We start from the raw sequence: 21,869 nt of genomic DNA, 5'->3' as shown, positions 1-21,869 counted from the left end.
TGGATCTTGCTCTTCATCATCTAACACAAATGGCTGCTCCATCTCTAATGTGGCTCCTGACGAGTGTGACCACAAGTCCCAGTACCTCCTCCACACAAACGGCCACCAGATTCCATGGCAAAAATCAGTGTTGCTCAGGAACGGGTATGAACTCCAGCAGGGCAGTATGCTCTACTTCAGGGACTCTTTGCCAGGATGTCAGTGTACTCTTCTCTGTATGGGACTGAGGACTGCAAAGTGAGTTCTCACCTCCCCTGATCTCCACTCTTCACAAATAAATGGGCAGGGTCCCGGTTAGCCTGTAGAAGCTGCCCAGGTTCTTGCCAGCTTGTCACTAGCATGTGACAGAGCTGGAGCTTGACAAGGGACATGTCCAGGAGTGAGTGTCGCTGTAGGCTAGAGGAAGGGACAGTGCCAAAACCCTCTACTCCTTCTTCCTGGTCACCATATTTCCTCTTCAGCCTTCTAGCAAACATCCTGTCCTGCGCCTCAAGGCAGACCCGCCACTCTGTAGGGCGCCACGATCAGTCAGTGCCCACAAAGTTTCGCCATGGCGCCGCTGCACGAGCGCCGATTGGTGGAGTGCAGGGCAGAGCTTTTTTCAAACCCACGCACACATTCTTCTCTCTCTCTCTTTCTCTACACACACACACACACACACACACACACACACACACACATGCACACAGTAACAAACAAAAATGCATAGCAGAAATACATAGAAAAACCTCCCAGTTAATTTGGTTTTTCTGATTAATTATAATTGGTGAAGAATTTGAAATTTTCTAATGAGTATTATTGTAGAACAGTAAATCCCAGTTCAATTTAGAGCTACTAGCCTATCTGGTTCGACTTTCAAAAATATGTGTAGAATTCTAGCTCTTTATTAATTTTCTTTGTGAAGTAAATAAGAGCAGTTAAGACTAAAAGTGCAATATTTATTAGTGCAATATTCTATTCTGAATAGAAGTGCAGATTCTATTCAGAAGAAGCCAAATGACTGATTTTGTAGGAAGTATAAGAATTTAACTCACCACAATCCTATTTATTGCAGGGCTTAGAAAATGTTGCCTTTCCCAGCATTTCTTTAGTAACATAGTATATATTTGACTCAACTTAAATACAGTATTTCCTTTCCTACCTACACTTATTATGAGGTTTTTATTTAGTCTACCAATTACTTTTATTTCACATGGGGCCTATGAATAGTGTGCAACAGTGGATATGTGGAGATTAGAAATTGCTGTTATTATACTTTTTTCCTTTTGAAGGGTCTCCTAGTAATAAAGAACTACAGGCATTAGGTAACCTGCTTTTCTCTTTGGTGGTATTTTAAAGGGCACTGGGTAGCCATTATAAAACTGTCAAATCTCACTTGAGAGAAGTTATTTTTTTTGAATATAGTTCAGTTAGGGCATGGTATTTGAAGCCCATTAATAAGTCCTGGATTCTACCTAAAAACACAAATTTATGATAAAGAAGAATGAGCTGGATATAATATGTTGTTCTTATAGAAAACTTAAAAATAAATGACTGATCTCTGATTTATGAGCCATAGGCCTTCTTTAAAACATGGAGAATGAATAAGTAGTAGTGAATCATGATTTGCTTGGAAGGCTCTCAGTCCCTAGAATATGCTCCACACACTGTCCACTGTCAGAAGCATTTCAGAAACAGCTTTGTTAAAGCCCTTTGATGTTGGTGAGTCCTCATTCATTTTAGAAGAAATATTCTTGGAAATATTGACAAAGAACATAACTCATAAGATTTGGAAGGTGGATTTTAGAGTTTTGTTGATAGCTGAGTAGGTAGGAGGACTACAAATCTGACCCTACTGAAAAGCATTGAAGGAGAAGGTTTTCAAAGACAGTGAGTGACAGCCAAGAAAAGAACAACTGTTCAATGGTCCCCAGGAACTTCCCTTGTCAACAGGTTCATAGGGTGGCTGCTTCATGTTTTAATGCTTCTTCTAGTTATTGTTCTATTGTTAATGGCTTTGATGATATTGAAATCTCTGTGGACCAATTATCTGGTAGCTGTCTGAGCAAAAATTTTCCTTATCTGGTAGCCCAATATTTATTTTGTAACTCATATTTATATCAGTTACTTCTAATTGCAGTGTCAAGGTTCTGGATCAAACCACCTAAACAAAGAAATGTTTACTTATGCTCATAAAATCTACTGTGGCAGACAAGCCAGGATGACAGAAGTTTAAATTGGTTGGTCACATCGTATACACATTAATGCAAGGGATGGAGGTGAGGAGGAAAAGAGGAGAAGGGGGAGGGAGGAAGGGTCGATGGGGGAGAGGGACAGGAGGAAGGGAAGGGAAATGTTGAAAGGGAAGGGAAAGGGAGAGGGAGAAAGAGAGGGAACATTTTCTCAAGTTCCTTTAACTTTTTTTCTTAATTAATTTCAATATCCCAGCCCCAAAACTGGTGTTATCCACATTCAGGATGGATTTTCTGACCTCACAAATAGAGGTCTGTCTCCAGGTTGACTCTCCCAGCATAATGTAGGACATATTTACAGCATATACATCAAGCACATAATAGTTTAATTCTATCATCATATCACGACTTTAATTGTTACAACATTTTTCTCTACAACAACCTTCCATTTCATTTATTAACAAAATATTTTCTATAATATAAAGGATTTTACCTACAATTAAAAACCATTTATGTAAGAGTTCTCCAGAAACAGAAATAATGAAGCCAGCAGTGTAATTGAGCCCATAGTAGGGCTTTGTTTGAAGTGTTCTGATGCCTGAGGACAAAGGGAAGGTGGGTATTTCAGCTCAAGAGAAAAGCCTGAATACATATGTTTTTTCCCCTTTGCTCTCTTTCTTCATCAGTAGATTGTACAGGGCCCTTTCATGTTGGTGAAGATGATCTTTACTCAGCCTACCATTGCCAGTGTTATGTTCTTTTAGGAGCATCACCCTAAATACAACCAGAAAAGAATGTTTGGAGTGTTATTTGGTTAACATTTAATCTAGCTACAATTCCACATAAAATTAGAGACTTAAGGTAGTACTAACATGGCAGGCTCTTCTGTTTTTAAGCTGTGTGACCTAGTCAAGTCATTTAACTTTTCTGTCTTTCATAGAAAAAACAATTTCATAGAAAACACAGGGCCTGGATAGATGGCTCAATGGTTCAGGGAGTTTGTTGTTCTTCCAGAAGACCCAGATTCTATTAACAGCACATACATGGCATCTCACAACCAAATTTAGCTCCTTCTACAAAGAAATTGATGCCCTTTTGGCCTTCAGCAGCATCCATGTAGTATGGGGTATGTATAGACCATATATATAAAATTTTAAAAATATAAACAATAGAGTGAGATAAAGATTGTTCTTACTAAATATTTAACACTGTTATTGGAATTTGTGTTTATGCATCAATTAGAAAATTATCGGGCATAAAAGAAGAGATAAGAAACAATAGCTAACTGTACACCTGAGATTTATTCATTCATTAAGTAATTGATTTGTAAATTCTTCTACCAGAAGTACAAAACAGCAAAGTCTTTTTCCACAGCCCAACTGACCAAAGAACACACTTTTTTTGCACTGTGAAGTTAGCTTTAGTGTATTTTAAGCTTGTACAACAGATAATATAGAACAGATAAAACAAGAACAAGGCTTTTATAGGCTAGGCTTAAGTCCTATTTGCCACTTACTGTTTTTCAGGTTTTTGTCAGAAATTCTCTGGCTCATTTGCACCTCTTACTTTTTCATAACAACAAATGTAGTTAAACTCTTTCTTACCAAGCAACATCTTTTGGCTTGCTCTCTGTAGCCAGTGTAATGGAAATCTATCTATTCTAATTAAATGGGAAGAAGTGTTCAATAATTATCTGAAGCAAAGAACAATGCAGAGAAAATACACCCAATAAAAATTCCTAATATTTTCTAGAAATAAGTAAGACTTTAAAAATAGCCTCATATAATTCTAGTTGTTCAGGCGTTATTCTGAAATTGGTCATTTTTCATGGTTTCCCACATCTGTTTCCATTGTAATCAGAAAATAACATAGATGAGTCATTTATTCCTTCTACTACTATTTTTGGGTAGCAGATTGATTTCTTTGACCTTCCCTAATAGATTAGGAGGATAAAGCATCATTTCTAAAAGTAATTGGATTTGATGGTTTATCTGCTTGGCAAAACAAAGGACTCTCAGAATTTTGCAGTTGAAAGGAACACTATGCCTCATCAAAGAATCACAGTTTTTAGCTTCACTTTGTAAAGCTGTATAAGACTTTCTTCAAATAAAATTCTATGTCAAAGTCCTAAATGTAAAAGACATAAAAGAGGAGATGTGCTCATTGAGATGAAGAATAGGCAGTCCCCCTGGTGACTACAAGGGAATCTTCAGCAGGCCACAAAGTCAGACCTTAAACTCCCTAACCAAATTCAAGCCCTCCAAGTCACATTTGATTAACTATGGACTAGAAAGGTAAAAAGTATTTGCTGGAGGTCAGATAATGCTATAAAAGTGTACGTTGTAGAACCAAGATCTTCTGAAAGCAAAATGTATTTTCTTTTCTATAGAGAATATATATTTTGCACTGAGTACAATAAAGATTAAATCTGGTCAAGGGCTATGTCACATGCCAAGGCCACATTTTAATCAGGACACATAGCTTGGGAGATATTGTCACAATCTCTGAGGGAAAGAAAATCTGCCTGAGTATTTCCTCTGAACACAAGAATTCATATTGCTCTAGTATGACAAATACACTTAACTCTTCTACACACATTCAGCTTTCATTGAACTGTTATAGCAGCCTCTACTTCACGGAAAGCAAGTTGAAGTGCACTAAAGACTTTGTGGTTACATTTTTCTAGTTGTTTGTTTGTTTGTTCGGTAGGGAGAGGAGGATCTTCCTCTGGACCTGTGCACTAATTATGTTTTCATGGGCAAACTATCCTAAACATTACACTCAACAAACAGTGGTGAGGGGAAACAGAATGACACATGTTCAGAGATGTGTCAGGGCAGTATTGGAACATGTGGAACTGTCTGGCTTTTGGCAGTTCTCAAAGCAGTTTTAGATTAGTTTCCTGTGTTGGACTTACATACATGTTTTTGTTTTTTTGTTTGTTTTGTTTGTTTTTGTTTTTTGTTTGTTTGTTTTTGTTCATAGCTTCATCTTTTGGATTCCTGCAGCTTCAGTCAGTATTATCCTTTATTATCTTAAGCACTGATATCTATTTACTCAGACAACTTTTAAGAGTCTGAAGGATATTTTAATTTGTAGTACCTATAATTTTTGTGTCTAGTGACAGCTCTTTTTTTTTTCATTTTTTTGCCTTGAAAATTTGTCAGGTCCTTGTATCTTCGGAAATTTATTCTATTAAAAATAGCTGTACCTTAACTTTCTTTGACTTGAGTCTTTCTTCCTTTTCTTGTGTGTGTGTGTGTGTGTGTGTGTGTGTGTATGTGTGTGTGTGTGTGTATGTTTGAGATTTCTGTGAGACAATATGTCTAGCAGTCTGAATAGCTTAATTTCATGTGCATGCTTTGAGACTTTTAAAGGGTAAACTTATTTCAATGTGTACTTGAAAGCATACTCTGCATTAGCTCTTGCTGAGGTCTTAACAGAGGCCTTTAGAGACTCAGCTTTGTATTTGATCTGCATTTAATGCTTTTGAGAGAAAGGAAGATCTGGTGCTTTATCAGGAAGCTAGTTACTAATTTGAGAATCTGTTGTTATGCAGGAAAATTAAAGTAAGAATTGTACTGTCTGTTCTACAAGTCCTTACTCCTTTGTAAATATCCATTCTTCCTTTCACTTAAGGATTTATTTCTCCTGTTATAAGCATCATATGAAGCCACAGAATGTTGCATATAGCATTATTGCTATGTAAATTTAAATACATATATTTTTTATTATCTTGGGTAATAGTGTTGGTAACCTCTCTGCCATTAAGAAATCTGTCCTTTTCCATTGTTAAATCACACTTTCTCACTTTCTTCTGAATTATCCTAGTGATTTTGAAGCTTTCTGGACTCCTGCTAATAATAGTTTCAAAGACTCACAACTACTGGCTCCATCACTTCCTAATGGAAGCACCATGTGGTTTGGATTTTATTATAGTGGCAACCTGCTGCTCTGGTTGCAGTAGCTGTGAACAAATTGCCTCAAAGTTAGTGGTGGATAGTAACAGCCAATTGCTTTTATTCATTATCTTGTGGTTGAAACTGACTTTGTGTAGTTAGACAGTCATCCACATGGCTGATAACAGACATGGGTGATCTGGGATCATCTCTAGGATTTTCTAACATGTCTGAGAACTGAGGGTGATTGTCTTCTGGAATATCACTGTGGGTTTAGGCTTTGTTGTTTACTATGACTTGGATCCCTAGCAGTCAATTCCATAAGAGAGGACCAGGTAGAAGTTGTTTTTATCTGGGATAAACTGATCTTAGCTATAATATAGTACCTTTTATTTTTAAATTAATTTAATCTACTTTACATCCTAGTCAAAGGTTCTCCCTCCTCTGTTCCCTTCCCTCCATCTTACTTACCATTTCCTTATGCCCCCTCCCTTCTTCCTCAAAGAAGATGAGGCCTCCCATGGATATCAAGCTGCAGTAGGAGGAGGTACATCTTCTCTTATTGAACCTAGCCAGGACAGCCCAGTTAGGGGAAAGGAGTCCAAAGGCAGGAGACACAGTCAGAGGCAGTCCCTGCTCCTGATATTAGGGTTCCCACATGAAGATCAAGCTGCATATCTATTACATATGTGTAGGAGACCTAGTTCCATCTCATGCATGTTCTCTAGCTGGTGGTTCCATCTCTCTCTGAGAACCTATGGGCCGAGATTAGTGGATTCTGTAGGTTTTCTTGTGGTGTCTTTGAGCACTCTGGCTTCTGTAATCCTTCCCCTCTCTTCCACAAGATTTCCTGAGTGCTTGGCTGGGGTGTGGGTTTCTGTATCTGTTTCCATTAGCTTCTGGGTAAAGCCTCTTAGAGGACAGTTATGCTAGGCTCCTGTTTTTAAGTATAACAGAACATTATAAATAGTATCTGGGGTAGGCTGTCTCTCACAGGTCTCAAGTTAGGCAACTCATTGGTTGGCCATTCTCTCAATTTCTGTTTAATCTTTTATCCTAGTATATCTTATAGGGAGGACAAATTGAGGGTCAAAGATTTTGTTACTGGGTTGCTGTGCCCATCTGTCTTAGTCAGGGTTTCCTGTACAAACATCAAAAACAGGAAGCAAGGTAGAGAGGAAAGGGTTTATTCAGCTTACAGTTCCACATTGCTGTTCATCACCAAAGGAAGTCAGGACTGGAAATCAAGCAGGTCAGGAAGGAGGAAGTGTTGCAAAGGCCATGGAGGGATGTTACTGGCTTGCTTCCTCTGCCTTGCTCAGCTTGCTTTCTTACAAAACCCAAGACTACCAGCCCAGGGATGGCACCACACACAGTGGGTTCTCCCTCCTTGATTACTAATTGAGAAAATGCCTTACAGCTGGATATCATGGTGGCATTGAGGAACTGAAGCTCCTTTCTCTGTGATAATTCCAACCTGTGTCAAGTTGACACACAAAACCAGCCAGTACATTTGACCCCTTGTCAACTTGAAACACAAACATATCACTATTAAGCCTCAACTCTTACTTTCTTATTCATCCCCAAGATCTAAATAACTTCAAAAGTCCCACAGTCTGCAAATTCTTACATATTGAATTTCAATCCTTTAAAAATATTCAGTCTCTTTAAAATTCAAAGTCTTTTTACAATTCAGAATCTCTTAAGTGTGGGCTCCACTGAAATACTTTCTTCGTTCAGGAGGGGAAAATATCAGGGCACAATCACAATCAAAATCAAAATCAAACTCTAACTGTCCAATGTTTGGGATCTACTCATGATCTTCTAGCCTCCTCCAAGGGCTTGGGTCACTTTTTCCAGCTCTGCCCTTTGTAGCACACACCTTGTCTTCTAGGCTCCAGCTGCCTGTACTCCACTACTGCTGCTGTTCTTGGTGGTCATCTCATGGTACTGGCATCTCCAAAACACTGTTGTCTTCTGCTACAACTAGGCTTCACCAATAGCCTCTCATAGGCTTTCTTCATGGTGCCAAGCCTCAACTTTGCATGACCCTTTCAGTCTTGGGCCGTCAATTGCAATTGAGGCTGCATCTTCACCAATGGCCTTCTGCAGCCTCTCACAGTGCCGAGCCTCAGCTGCTCTTATGATCCCTTCATGACTTCAAAACCAGCACTACCTGGGTGACTCTTAAACATTACCAAGTCAAGGCACAGCATGAGGTACAACCTTGGCTATCTCTGGAACATAGCCTCTTTGTGCTCTCAGAAAACACTTCCCAGAAGATTTCACCTCAATGATGCTGGTCTCATCTTAATCACCATTAATTTTTTAGTTCCAGCTAACCAGTATCAATAGTCCCAGTAAGGTAAAGGTCTCACTTTAGTAGTTCTGGTGTCTTGTTAATCACAGTTGATTCTTCAGCCCCAGCTAAGCAAAACCACAGAATCTTCACAAAGTAGCAACAGCCCTGATAAGAGTCTTTAATCTTCCTTCTGAATTTCACAAGCCATCTTCTGCACTGTTCTCAACATGATTTTCCAAGCTCCTATAGAACATCCCACATACTTCTTAACATTTCAGTGGCTCTTGTAGCAAAAAGTTCCAAAGTCCTTCCACAGTCCTCCCCAAAACATGGTCAGTTTGTCACAGGAATACCCCACTATGCTGGTACCAATTTGCCTTAGTCAGGGTTTCTATTCCTGCACAAACATGATGGAAGGGAGACACTGTTATAACTGTCTTTGTAAAAATATAATCTTCCATGACAATTTCCCACAAAGAAAACTGTTAGCTATAAAATATTAAACATCAATAGAATAACAATAAAATGTTAGAATAATATTATTAAACTATTAAACACCATGATGATGAGAGCAACTATAATATAAAGCCTCACAAAACGGAGAGTGAGAATTCTGATAGTCTCAACATCTTGACATTTGAAACAGAAAGGTAGGATAATATGAATTAGAATTACTCTGGGTAAAGTAAATATTTCAAAATAAATAAGAAAAGTCATATTGGATGGGATAAACAAATATTTCAATCTTCCTTCATGAGATAAAACAGACTGAATATGAAAAGAATGACTTCCTTAATAAATTATTAATATGCAGTTATGTAAAGGGCATCATTTCTGAATTATGGGAGTTTTAATCTGCTCTGCTTAAGTGTTCTTTATGTAAGGTAAAGTATGAAAAATTGAAACAAAAATAATTAATTTAAAAATGGAGTGCTAGTTTAGGAAAGCACTCCAATATACTTTTATATAGATTCTAAAAACATTCCTCACTCAGCACTCCAGTGCACTTTTACATAGACACCAAAAATGTTTCTCACTTATTTTTGTAGTAAAATATGACTAGACTAATGAGTCTCAAACTATTAGAATTGAAAGCTGACTAACACCTCAAGGCAGGAAGCACTTAAGTCATAACTAAACAAGTTAAAACTTTAAAGATGACTTTCCCTCAAAAATGTCTTTTTTTCCCCTCTCCTTTTATGAACCTAAACTTGCCATTTACAATGGCTCTAGGTTTATACTTTCTTTTCTGCTCCTTTGCACTTAGGCTTTTCAAAGCTTCCAAGAAGTGAAAATATTTATTACATGTTTAATGTGTGCTAGGATTTATTCTTGTCCTTCCTGTAGTCTTTTATCTTACTGTTTCTATCAAGGCCTATGCTGATATGGGAATTCTTATCACCATTTTGCTTTAGGATCTGCTGATTTTCCTTTGCCTTTTATTTAAAAAGTACCTTCATTCACTAAATATAAAGGCATAGGGAAGCATATAAAGAATGTTCCTGTATTTATCACGTTTCCTGAAAATTATTTCTATATAACATTACAGCCCTAGTATACAGCTCCAATCACTGCATTTCCATCTAAGAAGTAATTGATATGAATTTGTCATTTATAGAAGTATATAATCTATACAATAAATAATGAAATATAGAAAATTTTCATATTTGTCCTCCCTTTCTTTTAACAAATAATCTTTATTATTTAAGATTAGAATGACATCATTTCTTCTCTTTCCCTTTCCCTTCCCTTTCCTTTCCTCCCCCAAATCTGTCCCTGGATTCCCACTCTCACTCTCTTTCAAATTCACTGCCTCTTTTTCTTAAATTGTTTTTAAATAAATATGTGCACTTCTAAATATAAAACTATAACCTTTTCAGTCAAAACAATTAATTATGAATATATGTTTTCAAAGTTTACTATTTGACTTTGGATAAAAACTAGTGTTTTCTTCTTTGGGGAAAACGTTCTTGTATTCTAATAGTTCTTAGTTACCTGTACGTCTTTGTTTAGGGTTGAAGCCACATGAGAATTCCATATCTATGTTAACCTGCCTTTTGATGTCTTTATTTTTCAGGTCATGTTAAGTCATAGCTTTATAACAGGATCATGTTCTGTAGCCTGTACTGGACTGAACTTAACTGGCAAATCTTCTACTTCAGTTTCCCAAGCACTGGAATTGCAGGAGTGCATCATTGTTCATGTAAGAACAAACTGTACATTTTCACCTCTGCAAACAAGAGGCCTCTTACTATTAATAGACAGGCTATGTGCTTGGATGCACTTAGGCAGAGTATGTGTCTGATCATGAAAAGGCAGAAAGTATATCCATGTATGTTCTTGATCCTATTTGAATAGTGGGAGGAAGTAGGTAGCCATGTCAGTTTTGCCTTCATAAACCCCTCACTAACGTAATTAGACGCTGCAGTTTGTTAGTAATCTGGGATGAAGGCTTGGGGCCATGAGTATGTGAATAAAATCATTTCTTCATTAAAAAATGTATTCGTGGTAAGAGTGGTAAGTCTCTGAATGACCTCTGACCCATAACAGAACATTTAGCATTTCTGTTGCCACTGTCAGCCATGTTACAATGAATATTTTAGATATGAATTCTTGAGTTTAATCTAAGAGATCAGGATTAAAGTTGTCCTTCATGGCCATGCATTTCTACCAAAATATAGATAAACATAACATTCTATGCTAATGATTATGCCCTAAACTGTTCTGAGTATAAATTACTAACTGTAATGATGATGATGATGATGATGATGATGATGATGATGATGATAATAATAATAAATTTTTGTTTCACCACGGTGACTGTGTACAGGCACCAGTTAGTTTCAAGTCTAATAATTTTATTTCAAATGTCCATAATTACTATTTTAATAAAAAGTAGTCCACTGTAATGAAAATATTTGGATCAAAGAAGAAACTGCCAAGAAAATAATTGTAATTTTCATGTGCATTTGTTATTTTGTAATTTTTTTCATCTTCCTTATAACAGAGTAGTTTAGCAATGTAACCTAGGCTAGCCTATGACTTACCTTCCCCCTGCTTCCTTCCCAGAGGCAAGGTGATAGATACTTCATGGCTTAGTTGAGGTCTTTCAACATGGCTCATTACTACTCTTGAATATCATAGCCTTTACATCCTCAGACAGCTAGGTTACATGTCAACTTTGTACAGGTTAGATTGGTTTGCAAGAGGAAACCTCGATTGAGAAAAATTCCCTTAACTGATTGGCCTGTGGACAAACATGAGAAACATTTTCTTGATTGATGATTGATGTGGGAAGGTCCATCCAACAGAGAGTGCTGTAAACTCCAGTTTAGTGGTGAGTAAGTTGTGATAACGAAGCCAGAAATCAGCATTCCTTCTCTAAACAAAGGTGCTTATGGGTGCTTAACAAAAACCTTTTTCAGCAGATTAACCAAATAGCCAACTAACTGCAAAATTACATTCAAAACTATTGCACTATGGGCAAAACTTTGTACTTAAATATTCCAAAAAATGAGTAAAAATTCTTATGTGTAAATGAGAGACCAGGCGCGGGGTTCATGTGTGTATGTAGATACTTGTGGAAACAAGAGGACAACTTAACCTCAGGTGTTGTTTCTCCAACACTGTCTTTTATCTACCCTATAATTTGTTTCCTTCTGATATTGAGTTTTGGACCTGGAATTTGCCTAGTTAGTTGGTGAGTAAGCCCTAGGAACCCACCTGTCTCTGTCTCTGCAGTCATGAGAATAAAAATGTATACTACTGGCCGGGCGGTGGTGGTGCATGCCTTTAATCCCAGCACTTGGGAGGCAGAGGCAGGTGGATTTCTGAGTTCGAGGCCAGCCTGGCCTATAGAGTGAGCTCCAGGACAGCCAGGGTTATACAGAGAAACCCTGTCTTGAAAAACCAAAAAAAAAAAAAATGTATACTACCTTAAGTGGTTTTTTAAAATTTGAATTCTGGGCTCAGTTTATTCTTTCATGACACCTCTCAGTACAAAGATACCTGTTTAAAGTTTGGTTAAGCTTTACGAACTGTTAAAATCATCTTAGCTGGTACAAAAAAAATTTATTATTGGCTATTTGCTGATAACAAAGGCAGTATAAAGAAAATTTATATACTACTGTATTGTAGGCTCATATTATCATTTAATATATAACATAGAAAGAGAAGGACATGCACAGGATAGGATCACCTAGTAAAGAATTGCAACTCAAGAAGGAAGACCAAATTGTAGATACTTCAATCCTTCTTAGAAGGGGAAACAAAATACCCATGGAAGGAGCTGCAGAGACAAAGTGTGGAGCAGAGACTGAAGGAAGGACAATCCAGAGACTGCTCCACCTGGGAATCCTTCCCATATTCAATGACCAAACCCAGACACTATTGTGAATGTCAATAAGTCCTGGCTGACAGGAGCCTGATATAGTGGTCTACCAAGAGGTTCTTACAGTGCCTAACTAATACAGAAGTAGAAGCTCACAGGCATCCATTGGACTGAGCATAGGGTCCTCAATGAAGGAGCTAGAGAAAGGACCCAAGGAGCTAAAGGATTTACATCCCTTTAGGAGAAGCAACAATATGAACTAACTAGTACCCTCAGAGCTCACAGGGACTAAACCACTAACCAAAGAGTACACATGGTGGGTCTCATGGCTCCAGCTGCATATATAGAAGAGGATGACCTACTTGTTCATCAGTAGTAGAAGAGGCCCTTGGTCCTCTGAAGGCTCTATTCCCCAGTGTAGGGAAATGCCAGGGCTAGGAAGTGGGAGAGGGTATGTTAGTGAGAACGGGGAAGAGGGAGGGAATAAGTGTTTTTTTTTTTTTCAGAAGGGAAACCAGGAAAATGATAAAATGTAAATAAAGAAAATATCTAATAAAAAATAAAGCCAAAAATGTTAATAATTTTCCCATTAAGAAATACTGATATGTAGTTATGACAGAGAATTATTCAAGTTCCTAATGCTAGAAATATTAGCAATTAATCAAAACAACCCTGAGATTCCACCTCACACCAGTCAGAATGGCTAGGATACAAAACTCAGGTGACAGCAGATGTTGGAGAGGTTGTGGAAAAAGAGGAACATTACTTCATTGCTGGTGGGATTGAAAGCTGGTACAACCACTCTGGAAATCAGTTTGGTGTTTCCTCCAGAAATTGGACATAATTCTACCAGAGGACCCAGCTATACCACTCCTGGGCATATACTCAGAAGATGCTCCAACATGTAATAAGGGCACATGCTCTACCATGTTCATAGCAGCCTTGTTTATAATAGCTAGAAACTGGAAACAACCCAGATGTCCCTCAACAGAGAAATGGATTCAGGAATTGTGGTACATTTACACAATGGAGTACTACTCAGCTATTAAAAACGATGAAATTATGAAATTCTTAGGGAAATGGATGGATCTCGAGAATATCATCCTGAGTGAGGTAACCCAATCACAAAAGAACACACATGGTATGCACTCTCTGATAAGTGGTTATTAGCCCAGAAGTTCGGAATACTCAAAGTACAATCCACAAACCACAAGAAACTCAAGAAGAAGGAAGACCAAAATGTGGACACTCCATTCCTTCTTAAAAGGGGGAACAAAATACACATGGAAGGAGTTGCAGAAACTAACTATGGAGCAGAGACAGAAGGAAGGGCACTCCAGCCTGATATAGCTGTCTCCTGAGAGGCTCTGACAGTACCTGACTAATACAGAAGTAGAGGCTCATAGCTGTCCATTGAACTGAGTACAGGGTCCCCAATGAAGGAGTTAGAGAAAGGACAGAAGGAACTGAAGGGTTTGCAGCCCCTTAGGACAAACAACAATATGAACTAACTAGTACCCTCAGAGCTCCCAGGGACTAAACCACCAACCAAGGAGTACACATGGTGGGACTGATTGCTCTGGCAGCATGTGTATAGTAGAGGGTGGTCAAGTAGGTCATCAACGGGAGGAGAGGCCCCCTTGGCCCTGTGAAGGTCCTGTGTGCCAGTGTAGGGGAATGCCAGGGCCAGTAAGTGGGAGAGGGAGGGGTGGCGAGCATGGGGGAGGGGGGAGGAAACATGGGTTTGTTTTTGTTGTTTTTTGGGTCTTTTTTTTTTTTTGTAGGGGAAATTGGGAAAGGAGAAATCATGTGACATGTAAATAAAGAAAATATCTAATAAAACAAACAAACAAAAGGAAATATTAGCAGTTAAGGGAAGATTGTATTTTCTAATATAAAAATGCCATAATACAGGTACAGTTGCACTTACTATTTTATGTCCTTGAATATAATTTCTTGCTTCTGTCAAAAGTACTTTTTAGGTTTATAATTACTTCTTCATCTCCTTCTGCAAAAGACATAAAATGTATATATGCATGGTTTCATGAAATAATCCCTGATTTCTCTCAGTTCTGGAGGTGATTTTGTACATGAGCATGATTGCGCACTACAATGCCAAATAATTGATGGACCTCTAACTTTATTAAAATTAAAGGTAATTTTAATAAAGTACTAAAGTCAGGTATTAATAAATGGGACCTCGTGAAACTTAAAACTGAAGTCAAAGGACACTGACATCAGGACAAAATGACAGCCTACAGTTTGTAAAATATCTTCACTAACCCTACATCTGACAGAAGGATAAAATCCAAAATATATAAAGAACTCAAGAAGTTAGACTTCGCTATCCAAATACCTAAATTAAAAAATGGGGTATAGAGCTAAGTGTGCAATTGTCAGCAGAAGAATCTTGAATTCCACCTATCAAGATGGCTAAGATAAAAAACTCAAGTGGCAGCACATGCTGGCAAGTATGTGAAGAGAAGAGAATACCCTTCCATTGCTGGTGGGAGTGTCAACCTGTAAAACCACTCTGGAAATCATTTTCTTTTTCAGAAAAGTGAGAATAATTCTAACACAAGATCCAGCTATACCACTCCAGGGTATGTATCCAAAATGTGCTCTACAACATCAGAAGGACACTTGCTCAACAGTGTTCATAGCAGTGTTATTTGTAATAGCCAGAAACTGGAAACAACCTATATGTCTCTCAACTGAAGAATGGATACAGAAAATATGGAGTGTCTACACAATGAAATACTACTCATCCGTTAAAATATAGCCATCCACAGGGGAAATTTTCTTGAAAAGAACACCAATGGCTTATTCTCTAAGATCAAGAATTGACAAATGGGAACTCATAAAATTGCAAAGCTTCTATAAGGCAAAAGGCACTGTCAATAGGAAAAAACAGCAGTCCACAGATTGAGAAAAGATCTTTACCAACCCTACATCAGATAGAGGACTAATATCCAAAATATATAAAGAACTCAAGATATTAGACTCCAGAGAAACAAATAACTATATTAAAATGGGGTACAGGGCTAAACAGAGAATTTGCAACTGAAGAATCTCAAATTGCTAAGAAGCACCTAAAGAAATATTCAACATCTTTAGTCATCAGGGAAATACAAATCAAAACATCCATGAGATTCCACCTCACAGCAGTCAGAATAGCTAAGATCAAAAACTCAGGTGACAGCAGATGCTGGCAAGGATGTGGAGAAAGGGTAACACTCCTCCATTGCTAGTGGGATTGTAAGCTGGTACAGTCATTCTGTAAGTCATTCTGGCGGTTCCTCAGAAAATTGGACATAGTACTACCTGAGGACCCAGCTATACCATTCCTGGGCTACCCAAAAAATGCTCTAACATATAACAAGGGGCACATGCTGCACTATGTTCATAGCAGCCTTATTTATCGTAGTCAGAAGCTGGAAACAGCTCAGAAGTCCCTCAACAACGAATGGATATAAAAATTGTGGTACATTTCCACAATGGAATACTACTCAGCTATTAAAAACAATGACGTCATGAAATTTGCAGACAAATGGATGGAACTTGAAAATATCATCCCCAGTGAGGTAACCCTGTCACAAAAGAACACAAATGGTTTGCACTCACTGATAAGTGGATATTAAAAAATAAACAAAAAAACCCCAAAATACAAAAAAAGCTCAGAATGCCCATGATACAATGCATAGACCATATGAAACCCAAGAAGAAAGAAGATCACACCAAATTATGGATGCTACAGCCCTACATAGTAGGGGGAAGAGAATCTTTGAGAAGTAGAGGAAGAGAGAGACTGGGAGGAAGAGAGGAGAGGGAGGGAATAAGGGCAGCTATTTCAGATATGGGAGGAGATGGGGGAGAAGTACAGTGGGTCAGGAATTTGAAAGTAAGTATGTAGAAGTAGGGGAGTGGGAATTGGGGGTAGCCACTAAAAAGTTCCAGATGCCAGGGACCCAAGAGGTTCCCGGGACACAACAGGGAAGACATTAGCTGAAATACCCAACAAAGGGGAGATAGAATCTGGAGAGACCATATAGGCATGGCACCTGGTTCAGGAATGGGACCACCCACCCATCTCAAAAGTATTATTAATCCAGAATTCCTCCTGTCAAAAGAAATATAAAGACAAAGAGTGGAGCAGAAACTGAAGGAAAGGCCATCCAGAGACTGTTCCACCTAGGGATCCATCCCTTCTGCTGACACCAAACCCAGACACTATTGCTAATACCAAGAAGTACTTACTGACACAAGCCTGGTATAGCTGTCCCCTAAGAAGCTCTACAAGAGCCGGACCAATACAGATGCGCATGTACACAGCCAAACATTTGACAGAGTGCAGGACCCCAATGGAGAAGTTAGGGTAAGGATTGTAGGAGCTGAAGGGGTATGAAGCTGCAATCTCAGAGGAAGAACAACAATATCAACCAACCAGACACCCCAAAGCTCCTAGGGACTAAACCAGCAACCAAAGTGTACTCAGCGGGTACCCATGGCTCCAGCTGGATATGTAGCAGTGGATTGCCTTACATGGCATCTCTGGGAGGTGAGCCCCTTGGTCCTGTGGAGGCTTAATGACCTAGGATAGGGGAATGCTAGAGTGTTGAGGCAGGAGCGGGTGGGCAGGTGGGTATAGGAGGCTTGTGGAGAGAAAACTGGGAAGGGGGATAACATTTGAAATGAATACAAATAAAATAACTAATAAAAATGAAAAAAAAAAACCAGCCATCATGAAGTTTTCATGGAAATGGATGGAGCTAGAAAATATTCTGAGTGAGGTAACTCAGACCTAAAAGTACCTACTATATATGGTAGGTACTCACTTATAAGTAGATATTAGGCATAAAATATAGGATAACCAAGCTATAATCAACAGACCCAAAGAACAGAAATATCAAAGAGAGCACAAGAGAGGATATTTGGATCTTTCTTATAAGGCGAAACAAAGTAGATATTGGAAATCAATGGAAGAAAGGAACTGGGTGGAAGAGCAGATGTGGAGAGGAACAGGGAGGGGTGAGGATCATATGTAGGGAAAGCAGGGGAGAGAAAAGAGGGATTGGCTGGAGAAGAACAACCTCTACAATATGCCAGAGATCTGGGATGAGAAGAAGCCCTAGAGGATCTAAAGGGATCTAGCTGAGATGGTTAGCAGTGGGGGGTATGGATTCTGAAATGGTTACTTCCTGTAGGCAGGCAGGATTCACAGTGTAAGGCTAAGGGCAGAAACCTACCCACAAACCTTTTGACACAAAATGTGTCCTCCCTACAAGATATGTGGGGACAAACAGAGCAAAGACTGAGAGAATGGCTGATTGATGACTGTTCGAACTTGAGGCCTATCCTATGGGCAAATCCCAGTCCCTGACGCTAGTAATGATACTCTGTTGTGTTTATGGAGAGGAACTTAGCATAACTATTCTCTGAGAGGCTTTCTCCAGCAGCCAATGGAAAGAGATTTAGAGACTCACATTAGATGGAGATCAGGTAGTCTTATGGAAGAGTTGAAAGAAATATTGAGGTACTTGAAGACAACGTGAACTCCACAGAAGACCAACAGAATTAACTAACCTGCACACCTGGGTACTCCCAGATACTGAATCACAAACCAAAGAGTAAGCATAACCTAGTCCCCTTGCACATATGAAATAGATGAGCAGCTTGGTCTTCCTGTGTGTCCTCAAAGAATTGAAGCAGAGTCTGTTGCCTGCCTGGCTGCTTATAGATCTCATGCCCCTAAATGGACAGTCTTGTCAGGCCTCAGTGAGAAGTGATTTGCCTGGGTGTGGGGTGGAAGATTAACATCAAGAGGGGAGCTTCTCTTTATTAAAAGAGAAAGGGAAAGGGAAGTAGAGGAAGGACTTAAGTGACAGGTTAATTATTGAGAGAAGAAGGGCTGATATTGGGTTGTAAAGGAAATAAATAAATTAATTATAAGAAAAGATTGGGCAGTACAGTGTCAAATAATTAATGGATTTCTGACTTTATTAAAATTAGTTTTCAAAGGAATAAGTTGTTGTGGATAGCCCTGGTGTTCTTTGTATTTTGATGCTAATTCTGCTTCCCCAAGAGGGGCTTCCTGGGATAAGGAGTGAATCACATACTCAGGGCTTCATGTGACCCTTCTAATGGATAAAGATTTCAAGAAGACCAATCATTGAGTGAGTAGGCGGGACTTCTGAGACAGACAAGGCACTAGAAGGCAGAAGGAGAGTGGGCCTTTGGATGGGAATGACAATGGAGCAAAAATGCAGGCAGAGGAGATCTGCTGCTCAGGTAGCAGATTCGATGGGATCCGTTACCAGAGGATTTCATTTAGAAAGGCTTACTATTAGGATGTTTTTCTTTGTTTTTGTTTTTGTTTTTCGAGACAGGGTTTCTCTGTGTAGCCCTGGCTGTCCTGGAACTCACTCTGTAGACCAGGCTGGCCTCGAACTCAGAAATCCGCCTGTCTCTGCCTCCCAAGTGCTGGGATTAAAGGCGTGCGCCACCACCACCCGGCAGGATGTTGTTTTCTTGTGCTCAGCAACTATGTTGCCTTTTGATTCTAAACTAAGATTGTGTGCTGTTTTCCTTCATGTGGCAATTTGACTGAGTACCAGAGAAAAGGTACGATGGCTGGGCACTTCAGTCAACCACAGGAATTTGGAAGTGTGCGGCTGGGATGGCAGTGACCCGCCTTGAGAACTTAGCAAGCTGGGTAGAGATATTTCGGTGCTCTGGGTCAGAAAGTATTCCATGAGTTGAGAACAAAGCCGGCAGGTGCCTTGCCAGAGATAGCATTGATTGCATTTTTTAATATTTCCCCCTATGATAAGTAATTTCATTTAAAATTTATGTTTAACTTTGAACATCAAAGCAAATGATTAAAATATTTTCCTGTTATTGAAAATGTTTTTTTCAAATATAATATATCCTAATTACAGTTTCTTCTCCTTGCTGTTTCCTACCCCCCCCCATTCAGATCCAGTCCCTTTTTATCTCTCATTAGAAAACAAACAGGCTTCTATGGGAATACATAATATAATTAATATATATATATGTATATATGTCTATATATACATATATATAATTATAACAGTACATAAACAAACATATCAGAAGTAGACAAATCACACAGAAGGAGAATAACTCATTGTAAATTTTTTATGTATATGTGTGTACATGCTCATGTGACTGTGTCCATGTTGGTGTATATGTGTGCATATGTGTTTACATGTGTAAAAAACATGTCTCCCTCATTTTTTCTCTAAGTTACTTTCTGAGGCTGAGTCTTTAACTGAACTTAAATTCTCTAATTTGGCTAGGCTGACTATACATTAGCTTTAGGAATTCTCTTGTCTCCACCGCCTCAGCACTTGGCTATAACACACACCATCCATCACACTCAACTTTTTACATGGGTACTGGCTTTCTACATCTGAAATTGCCTCCACATGCTTACATGGCAAGTACTTTATCAACTGAGTTATCTTTACAGATTCCCAAATTATGAACATTTGATAATATATTTTTCTCACCTAAAGACATATCCAGCTTGGTGAGAGGATTGTTACATGAAATAGATTATGTCTGAATACTATGTTTGCAATATTGGATTCCTTTTTGTTCAGTGACTCTACACATCAAGTTTCTGCTTAGTTTTTTTAAACACCTACTCCCTATCTGTATTCACATCTTCTGGAATATTTTCTATGAATAGCAAAGGCTTTCAATAGAGTGACTTTCTGATCTTCCTTCAACTGTGTCATGAAAGTCTAATTTTTTGCCTAGCTTCCCTATGTTGCTTTTTAAAAATATAAACTCACAAAATGATTTGCATTACATCCTTTTGTAGAATAACATTTTATTTTCAGAAAAATAAAAACCCAAACAAGTTTACCAGTTCTCTTTACGTAATTCTCATGTCTACTTTAGCTTCATGATGAAGCATACTCTTTGTACCATCAGCTATGGTAGTATGCTGGAAAACATTGATGTTATTGCTTTTTGTTTAGATTTCTCCTTCCTCAAATTTATATGGTGCCTTTTTACTACCATAATTGTAATTTAAATATGGCATTGAAAAAAGTCATGTAGACATCAGAGACACAGGTCCTCAAATGAAGTTTCATTGCATTCTCTCTGACTTCTCTGTCATGCTTACTTCCTTTTCTCTTTATATATACATTTATTTATTCTATATATCCCACTATCTGTAAGATCCACAGCACACATACCTTATCCTTTCATGGTTGTGGCCTCAGACTCCAGACACTGCTGTTCACATGTCATAATCTAATTTTATGTTTTCCATAAGAATAAAATGCTATTCAGTTTCAGATCCTTTCTAGGCAAGCTAGATCACTCACATATTTTAGTAAATTCTGTACAATACTTTTATAATCTGAAGATTATTCTCACTAATATAAAATATTTAACCAACCAAATGCCACAGACAAACTCTCAGGTAAAATATACAGACATACAAATTTTGGGTTTCCTTTAACCTATTCTTATATTTGAATTTCATCTATCTGAGATATTTTTTGTAGTGTGTAAAGTATCACCATGGGTGGGGAAATCTGAAGACATTATAATGTATCATAATACCACAGTTATTGGTGTGGTTGGGAAAAGAAGACTGTGTTTATTTTTTAAAGAAAAATCTTTATTTATTTGAGATATCCATTTATTTGTTATAGTTTGTTTCTGTTTTGGAATTAATGGAGAGTGTGCTGTAGCACATATAAAGGTTGGAGAAGAACTTATGGTAGTTGATTTTCTCTTTCTGCCATAAGGCTTCCATGAAATGTAAGTCATCATACTTGGCAGCAGACGCTTTACTCAGTGAACAATTTTGCTAGCCTGGGGTCATTATCTTACTGGCATAAGAGTTTTTATTCTCTTTTGCATCATTTTCTGAGATTTAAATTAATCAAGATTAGGTATGTAAGCTTCTCATTATGCAGAGACAATAAATGGCACTTTTCACGAATAGGATAAATTGTCTTTCCTTGTTAAAATGGTTTAATGTTTATATTCCTCTTCTATTGCTGGGATAAAATGCTACTGCCACGTGTCTTAGTCAGGGTTTTGTTGCTGTGAAGGGACACCATGACTACAGCAGCTCTTATAAAGGAGAACAATCGAGGGATGTCCTACATGTACAGAGG

This window comes from Mastomys coucha, unplaced genomic scaffold, assembly GCF_008632895.1.
Source record: "Mastomys coucha isolate ucsf_1 unplaced genomic scaffold, UCSF_Mcou_1 pScaffold6, whole genome shotgun sequence".
Taxonomy (NCBI): domain Eukaryota; kingdom Metazoa; phylum Chordata; class Mammalia; order Rodentia; family Muridae; genus Mastomys; species Mastomys coucha.
This window is presented reverse-complemented; position numbering follows the sequence as displayed.